Source organism: Gavialis gangeticus, unplaced genomic scaffold (assembly GCF_001723915.1).
Source record: "Gavialis gangeticus isolate Ggan-Ray unplaced genomic scaffold, GavGan_comp1, whole genome shotgun sequence".
Taxonomy (NCBI): domain Eukaryota; kingdom Metazoa; phylum Chordata; order Crocodylia; family Gavialidae; genus Gavialis; species Gavialis gangeticus.
The window spans coordinates 9053218-9064932 of NW_017729014.1; the positions used below are offsets into that span (position 1 = coordinate 9053218).

General features: G+C 43.4%; 1 long non-coding RNA gene across 1 annotated transcript in view; it reads left to right on the forward strand.

Moving 5' to 3' along the window:
- Positions 1–9539, forward strand: part of LOC109293647 — a 13840-nt gene extending 4301 nt beyond the window's left edge. Inside the window, exons 3-4 of the long non-coding RNA XR_002096354.1 lie at positions 3738–3744; positions 9529–9539. This is a non-coding gene — a long non-coding RNA (uncharacterized LOC109293647). The remainder of the gene's footprint in view (positions 1–3737; positions 3745–9528) is intronic.
- The last annotated feature ends 2176 nt before the right edge of the window (positions 9540–11715 follow it).

An 11715-nucleotide genomic window follows, 5' to 3' on the forward strand; every position in this document is an offset into this window, starting at 1 on the left:
CTGTCATCTTTGACAGGCAGCGAGGGGCAGATAAAAATTAATTTTCTAAAATTTTTAGAGGTGCCGTGGGACAGATAGAATGGGCTGGTGGGCCACATGCGGCCCGTGGACCGTATTTTGCCCACCCCTGACCCAGACAGACAGCAAGCACCTACCAAAGCTTTGCTTAGCACTTATGTGTCATCCATATATTTCAAAGCACTTTGCAAAAGAAACTCAAAATCATCTCTCACATCGGGAAACAGGCAGAGTGACTTCCCGACACCACATGGCAAGCTAGCAGCAGAACCAGGGCCAGAGTTCAGCTCTTCTAACTCACAGATCAGAGCATGAGCTAGACAGCACGGTTTCTTGCCTGTTTGCTCTCTGTCACCTCATGAACAATATATGAAGGATAGAATGATGATATGGAGACCTCTTTCATTCCCTCCAGGCCACAGCTGAGGCACATGGGTGGAGGTTGGTCCTATTTCTGCCTTTGCTATGTATACCGTGTGGATAAATTCAGAACTTCATTCTCTAGGGCAGTGGTCTCCAAAGTGGGGTGCGCAAGACGATCAATTGGGGTGCAGGAAGAAAACATTAGAACTTCTATTTAGATGTATATTTATATAAATATACATATATTGGAGGTGCATGCTCAAAAATGTTTTACTGATAGGGGTGCGCGAATATAAATATACATGTATTGGGGGGGCATGCTCAAAAATTTTTTGCTGATAGGGGTGTGCGATCAAAAAAGTTTGGAGACCACTGCTCTAGGGCACCTTTAACCGGTGCTAAATCAACAGAGATAAAAGCAGTTTCCTTGCTAAGTGTCCCTTCTCCCTTCATCTCCTTCTCAGCCTCCAAGCTGCATGCCACCTCCCCTCCTTTCCCCTACCAGAGAATAGAGTCCTAGCTCCTGCCCATGCCCCCACTTGCCTGCCCTATAGTGGCAAGTCACAGTCGTGCAGGTCTGAGATGGCGTTAAGCATTTCTGATGGCATACAATTCCACAGATTAAAATGTTTTAAAGATAACCTATACCAGTACCCTAAGGCCACGGCTAGTGATTTAATTCTGGGCTCCTCCCCATAAACCTCTAGGTCCAATTAAATGTGAAAGAAGACAGGATTTCTGAAAAGTGGTTCAGTCTGACATAGGAAAGGAAGAATAAAGGATTAATTGTCCTGAGAAAGCATCTACAAGGGACGTGGAATGTCACAGAAGTCCTTTCCCTATTTGCACCAGCCACAGAAATGACAAGAGAGAATAAGACAGTCACTCTGTGTCAAAGAATGATAATGCTGAGCATATGGTAGGGCTCACTCCTTAAATCAGATGGAGGTGAAGTGGAGGGGTCCCAGAGGACTACAAAGCTGTTCACATACTGTAAATGTAGCTACCCCAGTAGAGGAATATAGCAGCTATCCAATAGCTGATAGCAGCGCTACACAACAGCTTAGGTCAGAAAGTGAAGAATATATCTAATTGTAACAGCAGGAGGAGTTTAAGGAAGAAGAACATAATTACTGCATTGGAATTTAGCCAGGAGACTGGGGCTGACATCCCTGCTCATCTGAAAAGTACTGTTGGCCATTGCAACTACAGGGAAAAAAAACAAAGCAAAATTTGGGGGATCCAAAACTTTTTGAACAGAGTGGCCATGCTTTGCAAACCTTTGGTCAAAAGAGACAGCAAGCTGAGAAAGGCAGCAAAACTATTCTGGAAACATGCTTTGCATGTCTCAGGTGTCTTCACACCTGCATTTGATCATTAGAGCTCATTTTACAGTGTCAGACACTGGGAGTTCCCAGCTCAAGTTAAAGTTAACAAGAGTTGCACTTGCACTGAGTTGACAGCATAACCTCTCCAGCTTCCCCTTTTCATATAATGAGAGAACTAGTTTAAAAACCTTCACATGGGTAAAATGGTTATTGAGCTGAGAAGGGTTTGTTATTTGACCCTACACAGCAATGTAAGACAGAAACTCTCAGGACTCTAAGACACTCGTATATGTCAATGCAAAGATCATATAAGAGCTGTCTGATCACTGGTGCAGCAATTTCCACTCAGCTTTGCAATAAGCATGGAGTTTAAAAGATATATCATTAATAACAGAAGAACCTTCTTAAATATTGATGAAAGGCTGCAGACTAATATACCATAAGCAGTGCCTGCCTTGGGACATACGGAGAACATTCATATGACATTGACCCACATAAGCAAACATTTTTTCCCCCAAAATGTACAGCTCTTGGGTGTATTCAGCTCATAATTTACACTTAATACAGTATTTGGCACCAAACAGTTCTTCCTTTCATGCTGGGCAGGAAGGGAAATATTTGATTACCCTGGTGATGATACCTTTTGCCTCATACATGGAGGTAATTATGTAAGAAAGCTCTGGGATAGCAGCATGTGAATGTAAGGTCTGAGTAACAGAGACATTGCCATTCTAAGTTAATAGAGCTGTCAAGATTTAAAGTCTCCTTAGAAAAAGTACTAGGACAGTTATTGCCCAACAGTGAAATTTCATTAGCTTGTAAAACATTTTAAGGTTACGGATGCTTTTTTAAATGCCTTTATAATGTTCCCTTGCCACAGACTCCCTTATCTATTTATCTATTTATCTATAATATGTATCTCATATATTTCTAATGCTTCTGTCTCATTTTTAAACCTGTAGTCTCATTTTTCATGGAAGCACCTCAGAAGACTTCATGAGCCAAATCCTTAGCTGGTGTAAATATGAATAGTCTAATTGCTTTTGATGGAGGCTATGTCAATTTATACAACTGTAGGTTTTTCTTTTCACCTGTAAAACCTGCTCACTTACCCCTGTCTGTCTAACTTAGATGTTTATCTCCTTGGTTTCTTGCCCTTTCATCATACGTGCTAAGACCCAAGTTCAAGGTTCTGGATTTTTCTTTCAGCAGTGGATGGCAAACATTGCAGCTTAGTGGTTTCTTTCTTTCTTTTTGCATTCCCTGTCCTATTTGGGGTATCAGTGGGTGCGTCTACATGTTCATTAAAGTGCCATAATTACAGTGCATTAAGTTTAGTACCTGTAATAACAGGTACTAACTTAATGTGCCGTAATTGGTGCTACTCTACATTACTGTGGTTGAATGCTTTTTGTGTGATGCTTAATGCCCATTGGACTAATCACTGTGCATTAGCACGGTTTTTGCCAGGTGCACTAATGCGCAGTAAAATTAGTCCAATGGCATTAAGCATCTCATGTAAATGTGCCTATGTGTCTACATGCAACCCTTAATGCCCTTTGAACTAATTCTACTGTGCATTAGTTCACCTGGCAAAAACCGTGCTAATGCACTAATGTGCAGTAGATTAGTCCAATGGGCATTAAACATTACACAAAAGCGTTCATCTGTGCTAATATACAATATATTTAGTACAATGGGCATTAAGTGTCACACATAAAGCATTCATCTGCGCTAATAACAGCACATTAAATTAATACCTGTTTTAATGAATATGTAGACATGCACACTGGGTGTGTCTACATGTGCAATTAATGAGACTGAATATACTCTGGCTCAATATATTCTAGCTTAATTTGAGCCAGAATAAACTAATCCTGATGTCACCGTCTACACATACATTTATGAACAGAAATTTACTGCGTTGCCAGATACTTGTATCTGACAGGACTATCTGGTCAAGCTGTAATTTAGTCTGCTGTTCCCTAATTGCCACACATATGTAGACGGTGGCACATTAGTGTGCAGCAAATTAGTCTGCTGTGCAGTAAAGTGTGTCATGTAGATACAACCACTGAGGCAACCAGCTGATTGAGTGGAAACACAACCAAAATGTTTGCAGATTAGTGAATACAGTGATGTTTTTAATATTTTTGTTTTTAAATGTATTTGTTTGTAATTTTGTAAGTCTTGACCTAAAATAGAGAATTGTGATCTTGTTAATTAAAAACCCTGTATCCCATTTGCAGGTGTACAGTTGTTATCCTGGATATCTTGGCTTAATACCAATTTTAATAATTATATTCCACCCAAAAACCCCCACACGGTTTTAGCTGAGTACAGTATTCCTCCTCTCTTTTGTTCCAAACTGTTTTACAGTTTTGTTTAGTGTTTTTAACCAGATGACATATTCAGTACCAGAGGTAGTTACACTGTAGCAGTGGGTGAAGTAATTATTACTGTTCATGAATCCCTTACTTATCCCTTGGGCTTGTCTTTGGGTCCTATTATGTAAAGACAGAAGGATCTTGCCTTTGGTGCTTGTTTGCACAGTGTTTGATAATCATTACATGCAACATATTCTACAAGTTCAAATCATTTTATCTATTATTTCAAAGCAAAGCCTGAAAAATTTAAGGAAAACTTTGTAGTTCCTCTTTCATATGCCTGCATCAAGAATCATGCCTGAACGACTGACTCATAATCAGTCACTTGCAATATAGCAGAAATAATATCATTGTAAGAGAACTGTCAGGAGCATCATCTTCTGTGCAAAATAAAAATCACCTAATTTTCCCCTGACATTTTTTTCTGTAAAAGCCTCAGCAATTACAGTATATAGCAGTGGGATATCATTATCTTGTGTCAATGTTCTATGTATTAGCATTAAGGAGCACAGAAGAACTAAGATAAGTTAATAGGACAATGTTGGGTTAAAAATCAAGGGTCATCTAATGCCTTGTGTTTTAGTAGGAATAAGCATCTGTCTGTCTCATATGACAATAGATTTGCACCAAGTGAAGCAGCCGCTTGCTGAACATCTGTGGGTGTGGATATAGAGCCCAATTCTTGAGTGACAGTCTCTTCTGCACTTATGACATTTGGGGCATGTCTACACGAGACACTTAATGTGCAGTAGACTAAGTCTATTGCACATTAGTACGTCACAACAAAAGCCGTGCTAATGCACAGTATAATTAGTCTACGGTTACTGTACATTGTCACAAAAAGATTGTGTGCCTTTGCTACTGTGCAGTAGCACCAGCTACTGTGCACTAATGTAGTATCTCATACTAGAGGTACTAAACTTAATGCGCAGTAGCAAAGGTGCATTAACACACGTGTAGATGCACCCACAAAGTTTAATCTATAGGGAGTTTTATTGAAAATTCCCCAGTGCAATATAGAACAGACTTTTAAAGAAAATGCTCAGCTCAGTTTTTAAAAAAGCCTTCAGGTCACATCATCAGCTGATGCAAATCACCATAGCTTATCAGGGTAATACTAAAGTCAGTGGGCACATCTACATGTGCAAATGCTGAGGAGTGACTAAATTACTCAGGAGTAAACCCACCTAAGGCAGGCATCTACATGTGCAGGGATGTGGGAGCAGATTAGCTGCTTTTGACAGCAATCTACTTCTGCCCCCATTGGCCCTGCACCAGCCAGGGGGATCTCTAGGCTCTCCTTTGGTTCTAGCCTAGGGGCTGGCAGGGAGCATGGGGCAGGAAACAGCTGTCTTTTGGTGGGGGGCTGGGAGATTGCTCTCTGCCCATGGGAGCTGCCTGCCACTGGAGCCCAGGTGGGGACAATGCCCCACTAACTCAGCAGCAAGGAGCTCCTGGCCTCAGCTCTCCAATCAGGGGCAGGGGGCTTGGAAAGAGTTGCAGGGAAGAGGCACGTCCAAGCCCTTATTCACTAGTGGGGCAGCTAGCAGTAAGTCTCTAGCAGCTAGCAGTAAGTCCCCAGCTAGCTGCTAGCCACCTCACCAAAGGATCAGGGCAGGGGAATAGGACCTGCCCCTCCTCTGCAGCTCTTTCCAAGCCCCATGCCTTGATTGCCTGATTGGGGCACAGGGCTGGGAAAAATCTGCAGGGCTTGAACCTGCCCCTGACCGGAACAGTTTCTGGCCAGCCCCAGACTGCACAGGGAAGTCTGCATGTGCAGCCCAGAGCTGGCTGGGGACTGCCTGAAACAGGACAGTTACTAGCCACCTTCAGGCTGCACATGCAGACTTCCACATGCAGGCTGGGTCTGGCCAGGAACTGTCCCACTCAGGGGCAGGTCCCAGCCAGCTCCAGGCTGAGCAAGGAACTTTCCCCATGCATGAAGCTCCCAGCCCAATGGCAGAGCAGGGGCTAGGATATAGTTCGCTGCTACCAGGGCAGGAGGACATTGTCTCCACCCAGGCTCTGATGGCAGAGCCCACCCCAGCAGCAGGCAAGTCCTGGGGGCAGAGAGCAATCTCCTGTCCCCTGCTGCCCAGCTGACGAGGAGTAAATTTGCTTCTGGTTGACCATCTACACATGCCGTACTGCATAGTAATTACTCAGCTGTTAATTTGCTACTTGCATTTGCAGATAGCATATTAACTGCTGAGTAGAGGAAATTACTGCACAGTAAGGGTCAGCACATGTAGACAAAAGTGTTCCATGTAGATGCACCCCTTGACCATATAGGAAACTTCCAGCTGGAGTGACATACATTGCAGAGCTTTTTTGCATGACATAGTAGTCTGCCATTTGAGTGAAGAGAGAGGGGATGACAGAGGAAGCAACAAGGCCAAAGAATCTCTTACTACTCCCTTTGAAGAACCTTTTGGAGGGATACACCAGCACCAAATTTATACCAATCCACAGGCCCCAAATCAGCATGGAGAGTAGCAAACAGTAATGCAGCACATAAACGGAAGATTATCTTTAGAAGACAGTGCTATAGCCCCATAATATGCCTGCCCCAGTGCTATGGACTTTCCTCTACCTGACACCAGTTTTTAGGACTGTGTGAAGAATTTGTTTTACCTTTGATGAGCAGGGAGTGATTACCTGTGGAGAAATTATTAATGCATTTTACATAGTAACATGAGGACTGGCATAGAAATACAAGTTGGGGAGGATTTACATCCAAGCAATAAGGATGGGAAGAAAGGGAGCTGCCCTCTCAACCTTTAGTTGATTCAGCAGCTTCACTTCTTGACCTAAGCTGTTGTATAGTGTTGCTCTGTAGTGAAAGGGACTTTATATATTTATAAAACTGCAGGAGCTTGCTACAGCATGCAATGAAAAAATAGCTTATCTTTATCCTGCATGAAGCTAAAGAAGGGGTCAAGTTGATTAAAGAGCAGTAAGCTCATGAATACCAGTATAACCCTTTCTGTAAAGCTCTCTGCAAGCTGTAGATCAAGACAAGGTTTTTTTAACTCTCACCTGCAGCCTTTTACTCTCACCTTTTCAGGGCAATGGCTGCATTATCCAAAGTATGCCATATTTCCATTGCTTGAACTTCAGTGCAATTGGAAGCTTAATATTTTGTTTAATACTTTCTTAATAATTTGTTTAAATAATGAATAAATACCTATTTTTTCTCCATGGTCAGACAAAAGGATTTAGTCCTCTATAAATATACAGGAAGTTAATTTTTGCAGTTGCTTATATAATCTAAGAAAAGCTCTTTTGTGCCTAACAAGTCTGTTCTTGACATCAGTCAGGGAAAGAAACTCTTTCAAATGAGATTTCCAGGAAATGCATCTCTTCTAGAGCTAAAAGCACAACCACTGGTTGGAATGTGAGGAATATTTGCCCCTTGCTCTTTCCTATCCAGATGATGCCTTCCGTTGGAGAGCTAAAGAATCAAAGCACTCTCACTAATGGAGCATGCTTAGAGAAGGCATGTCTATCAACTGGAATAGCACAAATTCTGCGTAGACCTTTCCAGATAGTGAGATAGTGTACACTCTTTACCCTCTCCAGGCACATTTCTTGACCATTTTAAGTGAAAAGACCTATTAAATAATTCAGTTAATCCAGGCAGAAGGGTAGCCTTTATGAAAGAAATCTCTTAATCTAGACATTGACATCGGCATAGGTCCTTTTGGAGAATTCACATGCCAGTCTATTGAATGACTGGCTGTGAGTGATGTGGTGTTTTGGGATGAATTTGTTTCCTTTTGCTACCATTTTTTCAGAGGACCAATATCCCATTCAGAGCATTGTCAATGCCATTTTTTTCTTGCTAAAAGCTCTTTAAAGATTAAGTGGGGTCAGTGAATGATCTGGCCTGTATCAGGCTCCAATACTGTCTAGGGCAATATGTCTTTTACATCTGCCATCCTCCAGTCTAAGTGAAACTCACTGTAAATATGTTCTATAATTTAAAATGGAATTGGAAGGCATTAGGCTTATTTCATGGCAATCCTATGAATGTAAAAGCCCTTATTTCCATTTCTCTGTGAGTTTTAAACAACATAAAGTAGTCTACTCTTTGCATATATTTCACATTTTAAAGCTTTTTTCTTGACTAGGAGTAAAAGATTGAAAGATATACATTGCAAAGAATAGCTAATTATATACAAGTAGACAAGGATCATGTTTGAAACCGAAGAATTCAAAAACAGGTATGAAAAAATGATGCTTCTGTTGCCAATTAGAGAATTACAAGGCATTTCCCCAGTGTTATGGAATCAGGGGCTTATGAACTCTTAAGGATAATTCCTATAAATAGTAGTAGGATTAAGCACTGCACCTGAATCTCTCCCAGCATGAGAGAATAGATTTGACTAGGTTTTCTTTAGAAAATCTCAGTCATTATTATTGATGTATATTAAGGTAGTGACTACTGTGTACCAAGTTTTGTCCAAGCAGCAGTTCGGGCCCTAAAGAGTTTGCAGGCCAATAAATGCGGATTTTCCAACAGTCTCTCTCTCTCAGAATTACCCATCCAAAATTTCATAATAAATTTGGTAAGCTAAAGTTAACCCAGGTCTAAGTGGTGCACCTCCAGTGACCTTCAGGCTGAGTCTGGCCCATTGACTCATGTCAAATAGCGCGCGTTCCAGAGAAACTTCTTCAATTAGTCTTTTTTAAGAGAAGTCCAACAGGGTTCACAAACTACAATGGTTGGCATACTACATGTGTTCTCTTCTTCCCAGTGTGACAAAAAATGTAAAAAATAACAGTAATTTTAGCATGTTACACAAAAGTTGATCCTCAAGAAGCCTAAATTTGTCCTGAGGAATGTAGGCAGGCAAGGTTCTTTGAGTAGATGTGATATCTTTTATTAGACCAACTGAGTAGTTGGGGGAAAAATTTCTTGGCAAGCTTTCACGCGCAGTCACCCTAGGATCGTCTAAACACCACCTCCTTTTGAATAACCACTTGGACACTCCTGTTGTCACTGGGCACATCTACATATGCTTTAAGGCACTTTTCTAATGCACATTAAATTTAGTATCTCTAATGTGAGGTACTAAACAAATGAGCATTAGGCTGCCTTAATGTGCAGTAATGAACGCACAGCTTTTAAGTGACACTTAATGCAGTAGCCTATTTTACTGTGCATTAGCATAATCAAACTTTTTTATGTGACACTTTAATGTACAGTAAAATAGGCTACTGTGCATTAAAGCACATGTGTACACACGCCTATTATGCTCTAGGTATATTATATTTTAAAACCAAAATTAGATCACTAAATGGAAATGTAACTATTGACAGAATTTTACATTGTCATCTCAGTGAACAAAACTACTAGTAAAAGATGCCCATATTAAAACCCCTTCTCCTGTATAAACCAGATTGCATCTGTGTATTTTGACAATGAGCGTGCAAAAGAACAAGAAAGGTGCAAAGGTTCAGCCCCTCAAAGGTTGAGCTTTTTCACATTCAAGAGACATATGCCAGTCCAACTGATCAGAACAAGATACTGAGGTTATAAGTCAGTACCATCGGTTAGCCTACATAAAACTTCAGTGCATTTGCCCAGGAGCCTCAGCCGTGCAATTCCCCAGGTTGCTCAATAATAAGGCTTTGGTGGGCTAATGCAAAATACACACTTCTAAAATGTTTTCTTCGATGGTTTTTAAGCCAAAGATAGTGCTGTTGTTGAGCTGTTCAATGAGAAAAAGGAATGACACTGCAGAGAGGGAGTTTTCTATTTCCAAGCATTCTGCTGGCAAATGTGGTAGCGCTAGGAATTGTCTTTACAACTCAGAGCCTGTTCCAAAGCCCATTGAAACTGAGACTTCCTTTGATTTCAATGGGCTTTGGATCAGGTTCTAAGCAAACACAATGAAAACCAGTTTCCACTCTGTTTTAAATATAGGTTCAATAACAGAAGATCAGCTTTAGTATCCACACACTTTATTTGCCTGATATATACAACCAGGAAATTCTTTTCCTTATCCAGCCCTAAAGCCAACTGGAAACAGCTTTCAAGCCCATTATATTGAGTCCCACTCTCTCCACCTGTGCCAACCTTCACTAGTTTTATGGTGGCCACCAAAAAACTGAGGAAGATTTTCATTACTTATAAACTTTGGTTCCAATACTGTGAACATTTACACGTACAAGGCATTTTACTCACGTGTTTAGTTCCATTAACTCAATGGGACTACACAGTGAGGAAAGTTACACCTTGGTTTGTTTCCAGGATTGAATCCTTTCCTTCTCTATAGGGTTTACAAATGACCTACCAGAAGAAATAGGTTGTCCCCTGAGCTTTCAGAAGACTACACAATACTAAAAAAGCCACCTTTCTTTGTATTCAGGAAGCCTTTTGCTTTGGGCCATTCCAGATAAATCACTAACATTATCTGAACACCAAAAATGAAATCCGAAAAGCAAAGCAGCATTTCCTTTGCGTTTCCACTCCCCTGCCTCAAAATACATACATTTCTAACAAACAGTTCATCACTAGTGTGTAGCTGGAGGAAGAAGGCCAAGTAACTAAGCAATTAATCCGGTAATAAAATCATGTATGTAAGAAATTATATGTTGCACACATCCAGGCAGTTGCTAAGCCTGGAAACAGACCTTGAAGTCACAGGCTGAGAAGCGTAATTGCTAAAATAATAAGAATACTTGTGTGTGTTATACTGCACCTTCCGGCCACTGACCGCCCCGCGTGACCAGGGGAGCTGGGACACAAATCACGGGCCAGTGGCTATTTTCAACCCCTGCCTGGCCCAGGTGAAAGCAGGGGGTTGCTTCTGCATCCAGACACGGCCCGCGGAAACCTGCTGCAGGACAGGGGCAATACCCGATCTCTGCGGGAACCACCTGGGCCACTTACCCCCAAACAGCCAGGCGTGGGCAAGCGGGTCTCCAGTGCCCTCCCCTCACCTCTGCCCCATCCCCGAAACCATCACGCCCGCGCAGGAGGGCCCGTGGCAGCGGCAGCGGGGGCGGAGACCCGGGCTGCTTGCTCGGTGCCCAGGCTGAGGATGCATGGCTCGGCTCCCCCCGCCCCCGTCCCATTGCAGAGCTCCCCGGCGCTCCAACTTCCCGCCCGGCCCCGGCCCCGGCCCCGGCGCCGGCCCCGTACCTGATGCAGGCGTGCTGGTGGGCGCACAGCAGGACCAGCGGCGGCAGGATCCAGGCGAGCAGGTCCATGGCAGCCCCGTGCACTAGAGAGCGGCCAGCACGCCCCGGGCCGCCCGGCTCCCCTGCACGCTCCGCGGCGCTGCCATCGTAAGTGGCGGCTCGGCGGGAAGCGGCACCGGCTGCCCCCACAGCGGGAGCCGGGCGCGGGCAGCGGGGCAGCCCCGGCTCCTCCAGGCAGATCCTCCTCTGTGCGGAGCCGAAAATAACCCCCGGGCTGACAGATGTGCTCATACCACGCGCAGGAGGCAGCGAGCTGCGGATGCTCGTCGCAGCCCAGACGTGCCCCCGGGCCAAAGGAAGCCGGATCCGGCCCGAGGGGCCCTGGCCATGGGGTGGCTCTTCGGAGGGGCTCCGTGTGTCCTGCGTGCGCGTGGAGCCGCGCGGCCGCCCCCGCCGCCCCGCTGAAG